We start from the raw sequence: 13,899 nt of genomic DNA, 5'->3' as shown, positions 1-13,899 counted from the left end.
CCGATGTTTGTCTTTCCAACCTCAGTGATCGCTTTTTTAGGGATGTCCACTCCTCTTCAACTGAACTGCCTACTGTGGTATTCCTTGTCGTAGTGTCCACATCTTTTGAGAAATTCAAATGTGTCTCGTTTTTCCCTGAGTAAGCCAATGTGTTTTACCACGGTAAATACTACACTGATTTCGTCTAGCTTTTTTAAAGTGTTATATGGTGTCTACAACTGTCCATGGATTTGGCAATAGTGTTTTTTTTCCAACACGTATGTATAAATGAAGAAGCCTGAGCTTTACAAACACACCCCTATATATAATAGTTAACGTAGTGTATCTGACGTTAGGTCCTATTACTTTCCGGATTTATGTTTTATTAAGGACCTTGTTAGTTCTTGGGTAGTTAAGTTACGGCTGACATATGATTTTTCATTTCAGGCGTTCCACCTCCAATGGTTGGTGTTCATTGTACCAAAGCTGTTTATAAGGTGTTATACATTTACCGCCTGGTATTACATTTAGGTTATTTGTCTCCTTTACGCTTTTGTTTAAGTGCGTTATTACCTTGAAAGCTATAGACCGTCTCCCGTGAATGTAATGTTTAACTTTTCTCAATAAAATATTCCAATATTCTTCTTTTGCTTTCCTGAAAACGGTTTTTACTTTTTGCTTGTTTTCTCTTTATACATTTCTTTCGTGGTCTTTTTTCGCCTGTAAATATATCTCTTATACTCGTCTATTTTTCTCATCTGTTTTTGCGATATATTCGTACCATACTCTTCATCTCTTCTTATTTATTCTCTTGTACTTTCTCCTCAAGCACTGATTTTCAGCATGTACATTCATAGGTTTGAATTTTGCCATGCGGTTTGTAAATTATCATTTGTATCTGTCTGATTTAGGCAAAGATTCAGTCTGTTTTGGTATAGACGTTTTACGCTCTCTTGTAATAGATTGACCTTAGAACCTTCTTCCCTTCTTGTCTCAACTCTTTCTTCCCTTTCATATAGCGAGCACAGCTGTTTTTTGCTACTACTAAGTAGCGATCCGAGTTAATGTTGCTAACTCTGAAAACAGAAACACTCTGAGCTCGTTTGCATATGTTACTGTAGACAACAACGTAATTTGTTATTTATCTCTGTTCCTTCACGCTCCAAGTACAGTTAAGTATATCTCTCTTCCTGAAAATGAATTAGTGATTTTCAGTCCATTACTTAAAGCAAAATGTGTAAGAGAATGCCCATTATTATTAATGTGATATTCACTGCAAGTTACCAGTGTTATAGCCGCTAGGTTATTTTCTATTCTGGCATTTGAATCTCTGGAGATAAGTCGGTGGTCTATTGTATGTATCCAGTTCTCTTTTTAGTGTTTCATAAAAACTTCAGTCTCTTCTTCTTCCCATCTTCAAAGTGTGTACCCCAATTATAGATTGATGCCCGCTATCTATTCTGAAACTCGTTATGATTTCGTCATTTGTGTATGTGTAATCATCGACTTGAGATTTCCATCTATTATGTACTATTACAGCACCTCCACTACTAGCACGTCTGCCATTTCCTACAACTCTGTAGATCATTATGTATGTACCTAAATCTACAGTCACTCCCAGTTCACAGCTCATTTGCAGTTATTAATCAATAACATTAGTAATGACCACTTGACCACTGATATCAGAAATCCCTCCACGAACAACAGACAGAACCAATGTGATGCAGATTGCGTCAAAGTACGATACAGATAACCATACCATAGGCGAAATAAGTAGGATGGGTGTTTGTGGTGAGAGTGGACCAAAACATAATTCCTGACGTGCGCAGTAACTATTTCAGTACGGCCGTGCGGCTAAAGGCGCTGCAGTCTAGAACCGCAAGACCGCTACGGTCGCAGGTTCGAATCCTGCCTCGGGCATGGATGTTTGTGATGTCCTTAGGTTAGTTAGGTTTAACTAGTTCTAAGTTCTAGGGGACTAATGACCTCAGCAGTTGAGTCCCATAGTGCTCAGAGCCATTTGACCCAACTATTTCAGTAGCTGCATTGATAACAGTCTCGTTGATGTTCTGGTCTGACTGTAACGTAAGGCAATATCGTTTCACCATGTGCGTTATGTGAACAGCTGAGAACAGTCGTTAAATGTCTCGATGATATGCAACTCTGCTGGGATGCTAATTATGATGATATCCTTTAGGGTGAAATCTGGCGGGGGTAAAATAGTCCCCCATATGGATCTCGGACTACGGACTTCTCAGGAGGATACCGCCGATGATTAATAAAACTGTCTTTCTAGGAGTCAGAGAGTAGAGTGTTAGGTCCTCTAATAATGCAGGTGTCTTAGAGAATTTCAAAAGAGAAATGGATAGATTCATGGCAGATGAGGTGGGAACCGCGGTTGTAGAAAAAATGGGACGTCTTACCTGGTAAGTATACGGTTGTCAATGCAGTGAGAATGGGGTGATTCAGGATTATTTCTGATAGTGAGAAACGGAATAGGGATGAGAAGACACTACGAGCAACACAGCGAACGTATTATCGTAGCCAAATTACACGTAAAGCAAACGCTCAAGACAGTAATACCAATTTTAATGTTGACTAGCGCTGGAGATGATGATGAAACTGAAAGAGTGTATGATGAGGTATAAGAAGTTGCTAACACGAATAGGGGAGATGAATGTTTAATTCTGATAAAGTTTGATCCTAGGAGAAGGCAGCAGTTAAGCAAAAATTGTATGGGATTATGTACTAAGGGAAACAATGAAAGAGAATCCACCCGGTAAAATTTAGTTCAGAACACAATTTAACAATTTCCAAGGGCAGAGTGAACTGTAGGTTGAAACCGATGAAACTTCAGAGCGGCAGTAATTAAGAAGATTAATTAGGATTATGAAAGCACTTTTAATTCAACTGGAAGTAAAATCGTATAACATGGTTATGATAAAGTGTGTAACTTCAAAGATCGATGTAGACACCACTACTTTGTAGTGAGTGGTATGTAAGCGTATTTTTAATGATAGTTTTTATTGTACAGGGCGTCTCAGAAATGTTGCGATAAATTTCGTGATGTTGTAGAGGGTGTCTTGAGGAACACGTTCCTCAGAACGTCATTCAAAGGCGCAATAGGGCGTCGATCTTAGATACAGAAGCCGGTGCCTTCCAGTGGGTGTCCTCTTCGGCAGGGAACGTGACTTTATACTGTGGCAGCTACTGCGCAGACAGATCCTGTCTCTTGTTAATGCGATGCTCTGCTGCGTTGGTGAATGACGGTTTCAGACACAAGTTTCCATCTGCAGTATATTTTTCTCCTGCATACAGAAAAACATTGGAGGGTTCCAGGAGAAAAATAAACTGCTGGTGGAAATCCGTGTCCGAAGCCGTCGTCCACACAGGTAACAGAGTGTATCACCCACAGGAGACAAGGCCTTACTACGCGCAAGCTAGCACCATTTTGTCCCCTGGCGATCTTCGTAATCAGTCGCGATCACAGACTAACAAACAACATTGCAAGATATTCCGTCAGACATTTTGTCAGCGTGCAAAGTCACTCTTTGTAGCTCCACTAGATGATGTTTCTGGACACCGGTTCCTATTGGCGATTTGTTCCGCATGACACCCTCTACAACCCCTTGAAGTGCGTCACAACATTTCCGGGACATCCTTTGCATATTACAGTTGAATTTTGGCCCGTAACTCCTTCTTTAAAAAATTTTGCATTTGAAAACGGGAATTTAGTTTGCTGGAGCTAGTTATCAGTGTACAAATATTTGCGGTCTTGACTATTAAAAAAGGGTTCTGAAGAGAGGGCAGGCAGTCACTTTCAGTGAAATTTGATCACCAACTTTGTCTCGGAGTGTGAGAATATTTAATATGGTGCCAACCTACATAGGAATAAGTGATCGTCATAATAAAATAAGGGATATCAGAGCTGACATAAAAAGTCTTAAGTGCACGTTTTTCCCTCGGACTCTTATAGGGTGGGGTGGTAGAGAAATGTGTTGTAGGTGGTTCGATCAACCCTCTGCCTGGCACTTAATGGTGAATTGCAAAGCAATTATGCACGTGTAGAAGACCACAGCAATGATAAAAAGATTTCAATTCTTTCCTTTTGACAAATCATCTTTAAGTTATATAATTTTACTAAGTATTACACTAATTCCAATTAGGTTACGGATCTGTCCATATTATTTATATTCAAACGCGGACGTCGCTTGTTCATGGACACTCTGTCGTCACTCGGCATCGTATGTTCTCTGTGTTGTACATAAACATTAAATACCGGAGAGTGAGGTATTGATAATGGGATACGCTAAAACCGAATGCTTCAGTATGAAAATTGTATTCAGCAGAAACTTTCTTTTTCACAAAGTCTGATATAAAACATTTTACATTAACTTCAACATCAGTGAACTTCTCATCTGTTCTACAATTCTCACTTACTGTCGTAATTGAAAACATTTGAATTGTTACATGAGGAAAAGTCTGACTCAGTCTGACAAAATAGATTTCTAAATTTAACTTCTCTGAATCAGGATTACAAAACAAATAAAATATTACAAATCAGATACTCCAAATCTACCTATACATTGAATCTGATGGAAAATACCCGGTTCCCATAAAATTCAGTTTTGTAAAACTGAGCGAAGTCCACATACTGCATTGCTGCATACGTAAATCTAAATATACAAACTTTCATTATCTTACATAATGGTTCCAGTTGTTTTCCCTTTGAGTTACACTACCATCTTGATACTCCTCTGTAATTGCCATGGGAATTGTCCATATTTCTTAACGATCAGTATCTCTTCAATTTCTGATAATCTTATAGCTTTACAAATTAATAATACACACTTTAAACTTCAACAGAAATAACTATGTCCTAACGCTTACTGGCTCTGTACGAGCACAGACAATATCATTCATCATTACATTTTATAAAAACTGCATTATGCTGCACCCATAGACTAACAACTAAATTCTCGCAGCTAGCCAGTAGCCGTAAGTCTTGCTTCCTACCTACAACACAGTACAATAGCAACTGAAACTGCACTACGTGTGCTCCAACTTACAATCAGTTCTGCCACTCAGGTAACATCTTTGGTACAGTGGTATCAGCGATACAATCTCTCCTACATATGTTAACAGTTTCAGGTCGATTTGCATGAAATGTATTACAAAATTGGTCCCCTCGTAGAAGTGGACCTCTCACTCGGTATGTAAAGTTCATCGCAGATATCAGTGTTAACTGCATGAGCCTCAGTATGGGAAAAAATTGTGGATTTATTTGTGGCATGCAGAATATTTTTCACAGATGACTAACACCCTCAAAACCGATTGGAATAATAGTATCTTTGAATCGATCTGCTAATTTAGTACTGCACGTATAGACATTCCCCTCACTGGGTCCCTATCAAGTCTACTTACTTGATTTTGAATTGCTTTACTTTGCTTACGTTTCTTGTAATTTTAGAGTGGCATATCCATTTTCCGTAGTCATACCTTGAACAATTGAGAGGTGTTATCTACTTGTTGAGGTACAGATATAGTCAGTCTTTCCTGGAATGAGTTCTAACGAACTGCATGATCATTTTATACAGTTTTTCACGGAATCCGTTAAACAGCGAAGAGGTCCTGAGGATTGTGCTTAGGGTGGCTCGCATTGTGTTAATGAACTGTAGTGGGCAACCCCTAACTAAATTAATATTGAATGTTGGGTAAGTGCACATTGCTGAACAGGTGGGAATCAGGCAGTTTAGTATGGCAGGAAGCAGTGATTTGTGCAGATGCAAATTAATGCAGTGGAACCCTTTCTCTGAATTACTTCTGTCAATGGGCATTGTGATAGAATAAAAAAGATCTTCATTTTGGCTGTAACCGAGAGGTATAGTATTCTTAGATATGGTAGATAGTAGAAGGCCACTGGCAGTGTTGTGAGCTGGCTATCACAAGGATGGGGAGAAATTGTTAAAACATGTCAGAGCCCAAATGTACTCCATGATATGCAACACAATAACATGAACAAACATTACAACTGTCATTACAGTCATTAGGCTATGTACAGGATGAGTCGAAGCTTCATCTGTATAAACTGCAGGTCAATCAACAATTTGGAGGTACTGATAGCCAAAACAGGCTCCCAACTGTACTGATATTCTTGCAATGATTAAACAGGAACAAATATTGCTCTAACAACTACTGGTGTCCGATAAAGCAAGCTTTAGTAGTAGTAAGTGGGTAGGTTGAGCCCACTAGGAGATTATTAACTGAGCAAACACAACCCAGTAGTAAGTGGGCCCATTCAGCACACTAAGAGATTACTTAATGACCAAACACACCCACCCACAAAAATAAGATACAAAAAATGAAATCAATAAAAATTTATTCAACCAATGAACTTTAGATAGTGAAAGTCATTTTAATTCTCTTCTACTCCTCTATATTTTAGTTTAATGTTACCATCTTCAAAAAATTTAAAGTCCCAGTTACTTATCACTTTCTAAAACACTCTGGCAAATAATTTTAAAATTATTATCGAGCTCCATACAAAATTTCACCGCTTATCTGATTTAAAATGTCCACAACCTCTAATGTAATACAGTTCGTTTACTTCTAGCTCACTAATATTTTTAAACAAATTAGAATTGCTTGCATTATTTAGCTTGTCCAGTAGAGTATCCATTTGTAGTGAACAAAATTTTTATAATTTTTAAATTTTTTTAACCTTATAAATATGACTAATGTATAGGATGAATTAAAATTTTACATTTTTGTTTCAATAGAAATAATAAACAATGAGAGAGACTAGTTGAATGTAATATATGCAATGATTATTTTAACCATCTTTAATTATAGAACATTTGAGAGGGTGGAACTATGATGTAAAAATAAGTGATATAGAAATATGGGAGGAAATAGAAAACTCGGATTCTCTGTTTTTTATGACTGTAAAAGTAATAGCAAATCATAATTTACCTATAAATTACAAAAATTTCATTAACGACTACTCACTATTCTTAAAAGTTTTCACTCTATAACCAAAAAGTTAGACAACAGACAATACAGCAAAAGACAACTAACTAATTTATTGTATTTGTATAAGGAACATGGTATGAATTTTTTCTTTACATTAGAATATATCAAGAAATTATTTAATTTTTAATATCCAATAGGCAATATATCTAATTTTCTAGAACAACTCTTTCATCACACTGAAATGAGAATTTTCTCTTAACTTTTGTTGACAAGGTTTCTAATATCAATATCTCTTGTTATCTGATGGTACTCTAACTGCATTTTTTAAACTCCTTTCTCTACTTATCTGGTCATAGATATGCCATTCAACTTTTCAATATTCTGGTAAATAATGTGCATCCTTTTACATTTAACACAGAAATTTCATCGTTTTTGTTATAAGAATAACCCATGAGTCCAGTCGAAGCCCGATTTATAATACATTTATTATTTCCTAACTCATCTGTCCATTCACCCAACATGCAACCTTTTTCTAAACTGACCTTGCCATCATCAATATATAGTACAGAATTGGTATCCAATTTTATAGCATGCTGCCCTATATTATTTAACCTATCATACAATCTAATCTTCATCTACATCCACATTTATACTCCGCAAGCCACTCAACGGTGTGTGGCGGGGGGCACTCTACGTGCCACTGTCATTACCTCCCTTTCCTGTTACAGTCGCGTATGGTTCGCTGGAACAACGACTGTCTGAAAGCCTCCGTGCGCGCTCTAATCTCTCTAATTTTTCATTCATAATCTCCTCGGGAGGTATAAGTAGGGGGAAGCAATATATTCGATACCTCATCCAGAAACGCACCCTCTCGAAACCTGGACAGCAAGCTACACCGCGATGCAGAGCGCCTCTCTTGCAGAGTCTGCCACTTGAGTTTGCTAAACATCTCCATAATGCTATCACAGTTACCAAATAACCCTGTGACGAAACGCGCCGCTCTTCTTTGGATCTTCTCTATCTCCTCCGTCAACCCGATCTGGTACGGAGCCCACACTGATGAGCAATACTCACGTATAGGTCGAACGAGTGTTTTGTAAGCCACCTCCTTTGTTGATGGACTACGTTTTCTGAGGACTCTCCCAATGAATCTCAACCTGGTACCCGCCTTACCAACAATTAATTTTATATGATCATTCAACTTCAAATTGTAGTGCACGCATACTGCCAGATATTTTACAGAAGTAACTGCTACCAGTGTTTGTTCCGCTATCATATAATCATACAATAAAGGATCCTTCTTTCTATGTATTCGCAATACATTACATTTGTCTATGTTAAGGGTCAGTTGCCACTCCCTGCACCAAGTGCCTATCCCCTGCAGATCTTCCTGCATTTTGCTACATTTCACTTCCTTGTACTTGATGTAGTGAATGCTGCTATAAAAATATTTTTAGCTGTATTACTTTCCACATAATAATCCTTGATATTCAACTTCATCTGAACAACATTGTCATTAAGAAAATTTATATCTATATTATCTAATCGATCATCCAGCAGCATCTCATAAAATCGCTGTAAATCTGTTACATATTCTGTTTGACTCATATTTTGCTTTTGCCCAAATTTCCCCCATAATGAATTATGTCTTAGCAAAATCTCGTATTCCAGCATTTTCCTTTATTCTATCACAATCCAAGTCAATATCCAATTTCTCTTTAACTGCTTTGATATACTCTTCACCAGATTCGAAATTATGTGTACTGATTTCGAGTTTTATTTTCAGAAAGTCTTTGTTTAATTTTTAAACAACTTGTAGCTCTTACTTCTAAAATTCTATACTTCAAAAACATCTAAAATTTTGTTCCCATTTTACTGCCAACATTCATTCATCTCTTATCCAAGTTCCAATAAAACTTTTTTCTTCAACACTGTGATTGAATTTACTTACTTGTTCTTCTTCATATTTGACTCACAGAGGAAACAAAAGTTTCTCATTTTATCAATCTTTATTTTAACTGGTAAGAGAGGATGATACAAATCTCCAGGTTCCACCACTTTTCATTTAATTAATCCACACCATTTTTTATAACAATGTCTTGGTCTAAATATTTTTGTGTAGTGTTGCTTATGATAATAATCATAATATTGCATAGTTGGAGAAAAACTACACACATCAGCATGTCCAATTTTTGTGCAAACACCATCAGCTTTAGCTCTTAATTTTATTGCATTAGTTTGACCACCATAAAAAGAATCTCTTGGATTCACTGGTTCAACAATTTCAGGTAACTATTTTGATTTCTTAAGCTTTTTATATTCTGCTGATTGAAGTCAGTCACATTCCCACATCTCTAGTAAATAGTATCCTGCATTAAGCATTTATGCATTTCTCGTTAAGGTCTTTTGATATGGGTCATCCATTGTTTCTTTATTTTTAATGCTAAACATCTCACTTTTAAAATATTTATCCAACCATGCCAGAAACAACCATGATACTGATAAACAGTATTAGTTTAGTTAGCAAAATCATCTAATTTTGCACCAGCTATTCTTACTTCACCATCATTGAGAGCTATTATTATTGTTTAAACTGTTTAACCAAGCCATGGATTCTTTACTATAATTTACTTTCGGTTCTTTATCCAATAGAACAACTGTAATTTTAGGTAAAAATTTGGATCTGTATATAACCATGCAAACCCCATCTATGGTTAAATAACAGAATGGTTCTATATTAGCTATTTCTAAGGACTGTTTTCTTAATTCGAAACAACCTCTTCTCAAAGTATCTACTTCAGAGTCACAATATTTAACACTTTCCTTTTTCATACTCAGCACATAATTTTTTTAACTCTGGAGTTATGCCATTTGAGAAATATTTGTCTATATTTTGGTGACATAGCGTCAACACAATAATATTAAGTATTTGGAATAGGTGCTATGTAGTTTTCATTTTCTTGTGTATTGAACAAATGTGGGAAGTATCCCTTCTTCAATTGTCTCAAATCAAATGTTTTTGAAAAACTACTAAGAAGGCCATGTTCAAAATTATTGCTATTTATAATTTTTAGTTATAAATGCTTTATCTCCAATGACATCAATTTAGTTCCTGTGTAGATGGTATATGGCTCTACTGTATTTTCAAAACAGTGCTGCCAAATGAATTGTGAAATTTATCTTTTAGCATAGTGAGCTATGAATGTATAATTTCTCTACCCTTTGGATATCATCCACCTATAGAATTCGTCATTTGTTTTAAATTTATATTTGTCCCCATTAGAAATGTAAGCTATTATGAGATTTGGAATATGTATGCCAGTTTCTTGTTGAGCTTCATGATCAAACCATATCTATCACTCAGTATAGGTGCAATTCACTCTCTTATGGAAGCCTTTATCACAACAGTTAAACTCCTTACCTGTAACTATTTTGCAGTATTCAAAGCATAGATAAAAATAAAAGTCTTTGAATTCTCCATAAACACAGCAATTTCCTTTATTACAATTTGGACAACTTTGGACTATAGAATCCTCACCTAATTTTGTTTCACAAATGACTCCTTTCTGCAATTTGTTTTGCATGTAACATTTATGATCTCCAATTTTTACTAATTGATAACAGTTTCTACAAAGTACTAAACCACACTCTTTAGATCTGAAACAAATCTTTTTGCATCCTTCACATTTATAAGAGGTATCACAAACTTCTTGATGATTTTTCATTATTCTGCATTAAAACAGTATCTATTACAGTTTCCATAGTATATCTTGATTTTCTCACTATTGTATTGTGGAGCTTTGCATAGTATACAGACTTTTCTCTCTACTTTACATCTGTGAGTCTCTTTATTTTTATATGGTTTGTTCCATTTATTACAGAAATATGATAACCAAAAAAATAAATGGATTACAAATTGGGCTTCGACTGGGCCAAAGAGTTATTATGATGAGAAAAACGATGAAATTTCTGTTTTGAAAGTAAAAGGATGCACATTAAAGTATCAGAATATTCAAAAGTTGTATGGCGAATGTATAATCAGATTGGTAGAGGATGAAGTGAAAGAGAAGATACAGTTAGAGTATAATCAGATAACTAGAGATGTTGATATTAAAAATCTTGTCAATGAACAAGATAAGAAAGAATTCTCATTTCAGTATGATGAAAAAGTTGTTCTAGAAAATTTTGATACATTGACTTATGGATATTAAAATTTAAACAGTTTCTATATATGCTAATATAAAGAAAAAATTTAACGATGTTCCTTATACAAATCCAATAAATTAGTTGTCTTTTGTTGTATTGTGTTGTCTAACATTTCAGTTATAGAGCAAAAAACTTTTAAAAATACTGCGTAGGCTTTAATATATTTCTGTAATTTATAGCTAAATTATGATTTGCTATTACTTTTACAGTAATAAAAATAGAGAGATATAAGTTTTATGTTTCCTTCCATATTTCTACATCACTTATTCTTACAATCAGGTTCCACCTTTTCAAATGTTCTATAATTAAAAATGGCTTAAAAAGTTCATTGCAAATATCACATTAAAATTGTATCTCTCACAGTTTAATATTTCTACAGAGAAAAATTTCAAATTTAAATTCATCCCATACTTTAGTCATATTTATAAGATTAAAAAATTTGAAAATATTATTAAAATTTTATTCTATATAAATGGATACTCTACTGAAGAAGCTAAACAATTCAAGCAATTCTACTTTGTTTAAAAAGATTAGTGAGCTAGAAGTAAATGAATTGTATTACATTGAACGTTGTAAATATTTATAAACTAGATACAGGGAGACAATTTGTATTTAGCTGCATAAAAAATTTTGCTAGACAGGTTTCATAAAATAATAAGTAATGGGCAGTTGCAATGTTTTTAAGGTGGTAATATTGAACTATCGCATTAAGGAATGGAGAGATCTAGAAATAATGATAATGAATTTCATGATCTGGAGTTCATTGGTTGAATATATTTTTATTGATTTAATTTTTTTTTCTTATTTTTGTGGGTGCATGTGTTTCATCATTAAAAGTTCTCTTCGTTCCCACTTACTACTGGGTTGGGTCTGCTGAGTAAATAATCTTCTATTGGGCTCAACCTACCCACTTACTACTTTTAGTATGGCTGGTTGTGTTAATAAGCAAAACGTCTGTTATTGGCCTCAGAAAAATACACGATGTTTACAAGAAAACTCCAAGGTTAGACCAAAAGGTGAGGTATGGTGTGCAGTGACACGTTTATAATGAGTTTATTCACTTCTTGTTTGAACATTTCGAAGAGAGATTCTCAATGTAATTCACAAATAAGTTCGCCAGCGTAGCTGACAGCTTACTGCCCATCGCAAGCTCTTTTAGTTTCTAATATATCTTCCCTTGTAAGAATGAAGTAATTTATTGGTAATATGAATTTTAGTGGCAATATGATTTTCATTGGCTTAGTCCCATTAATTTTGCTGTACATAGAGAAATTATCTCCAATATTATTGTATCAGCTACCAACAGGAATGTAGTTTCTCGGTGCTAAATGATAGATATCTTGTGATACAGTTGACTTCATCTAGGGAGTTTCTTACTATATGATTAAATTAAAACATATACAGTTCCCCAAACAGCACAAAATTTAACACAACATGCACAGTCGACTTGCAGTGCAGATTACTGTTCGATGGGTAGGCTTATTAATCTTGTCGATCCAAGGTGCTGCCCTACAATCAGGAGCTTTTGAGTTAATGAAGACCCACTGTTAATGTCATTATTGGTAAATATCTAAAAGGACTTTCTTTACAGTATTTTATGTGAAGGTACAGCCGTTTGAGGTTTGCACTGTTTCACACATTTTGATCGTTTTTCTCTTATATATTGATAGTTTTCACATCCCTGATAGTTATTTACCGTCGCGTGGCGCGGAAGGAATGTCGCGATACAAACGAGAATTGAGACATAATGATTCACGTACCGTCCTTGAACACAGGCGGCGGGGGACGCACCTGATCTGTCAACCACTCCAGACATTACATCGATACGCCGCAGGTCGCCTGTAACTGGGTGCTGTTACAGCACTGGGTCAACTGGTTGAGCTTGCCGCTGCTGTAGAGCGGCGAAAGAATTTGGCAAAGGAACACTAAAAACAAGAAGGCTGTTGATCCATCCAGAAGCGAGAGTATTTCAGCTACAGGGCTCAGTGCAACTGTTTACTGCATCAGAAATCCTCCGCCAGGCATCCACCGCACACGTCTCTGGGGACTGCTGTGTCAGACCTAGGACCACATGGACGTGACCAGCTGCTGATTGGACGAGGCTGTTTGCTGTCCACCACCACTGCCGTACAGTAGCTTCAGGTACAGAATCCTCTACTATTAACTGACTACAATGATGCTGTCGTTCATCGCCCAGATGTCTGCTTTGTTGAGGGCTGGCATATGTGTTTGTGCTTTAGTGCAAGACATAGATTTTGCTGCAGCTTCAACCAACAATGATGGACTCAAGATTGTCTCACTCACCAACAGAACCCACAACACCTGAGAGCGAGAGTGCCAAGCCATCTTGACAGTTCACAGTAATGCACCACCAATTGTCAATGTTCGACTGGGATAATACCTGTTACGTTATGCTAAACTGAGTTGGACCAATTTTGTACACCCACTTGTTTTATACCTCAACTCATACAACCTCTATAACCGAAGTATAGATGCATTACTGTATTATCTCTTGGCTCGTGTTCTACGAATATACTTAGCCACTCTTAGTAAGAAATCTGTTACATTGAAACTAATGTCTTTATTTAATTTTATCATTTAAACACTGAGCTACAGAACATTCCTTGACAAAGAAAACTCAAGCTTAACCTGTTCATTTATTGCCCACAATATACAAGCCCAACGCAATCTGACTGCTATACAGTGACAACATGACTCCCAATAACTAACGCAAAAGACTGG

The sequence above is a fragment of the Schistocerca americana genome, chromosome 3 (assembly GCF_021461395.2).
Source record: "Schistocerca americana isolate TAMUIC-IGC-003095 chromosome 3, iqSchAmer2.1, whole genome shotgun sequence".
Lineage (NCBI taxonomy): Eukaryota > Metazoa > Arthropoda > Insecta > Orthoptera > Acrididae > Schistocerca > Schistocerca americana.
Note: the sequence above shows the minus strand (reverse complement) of the source record.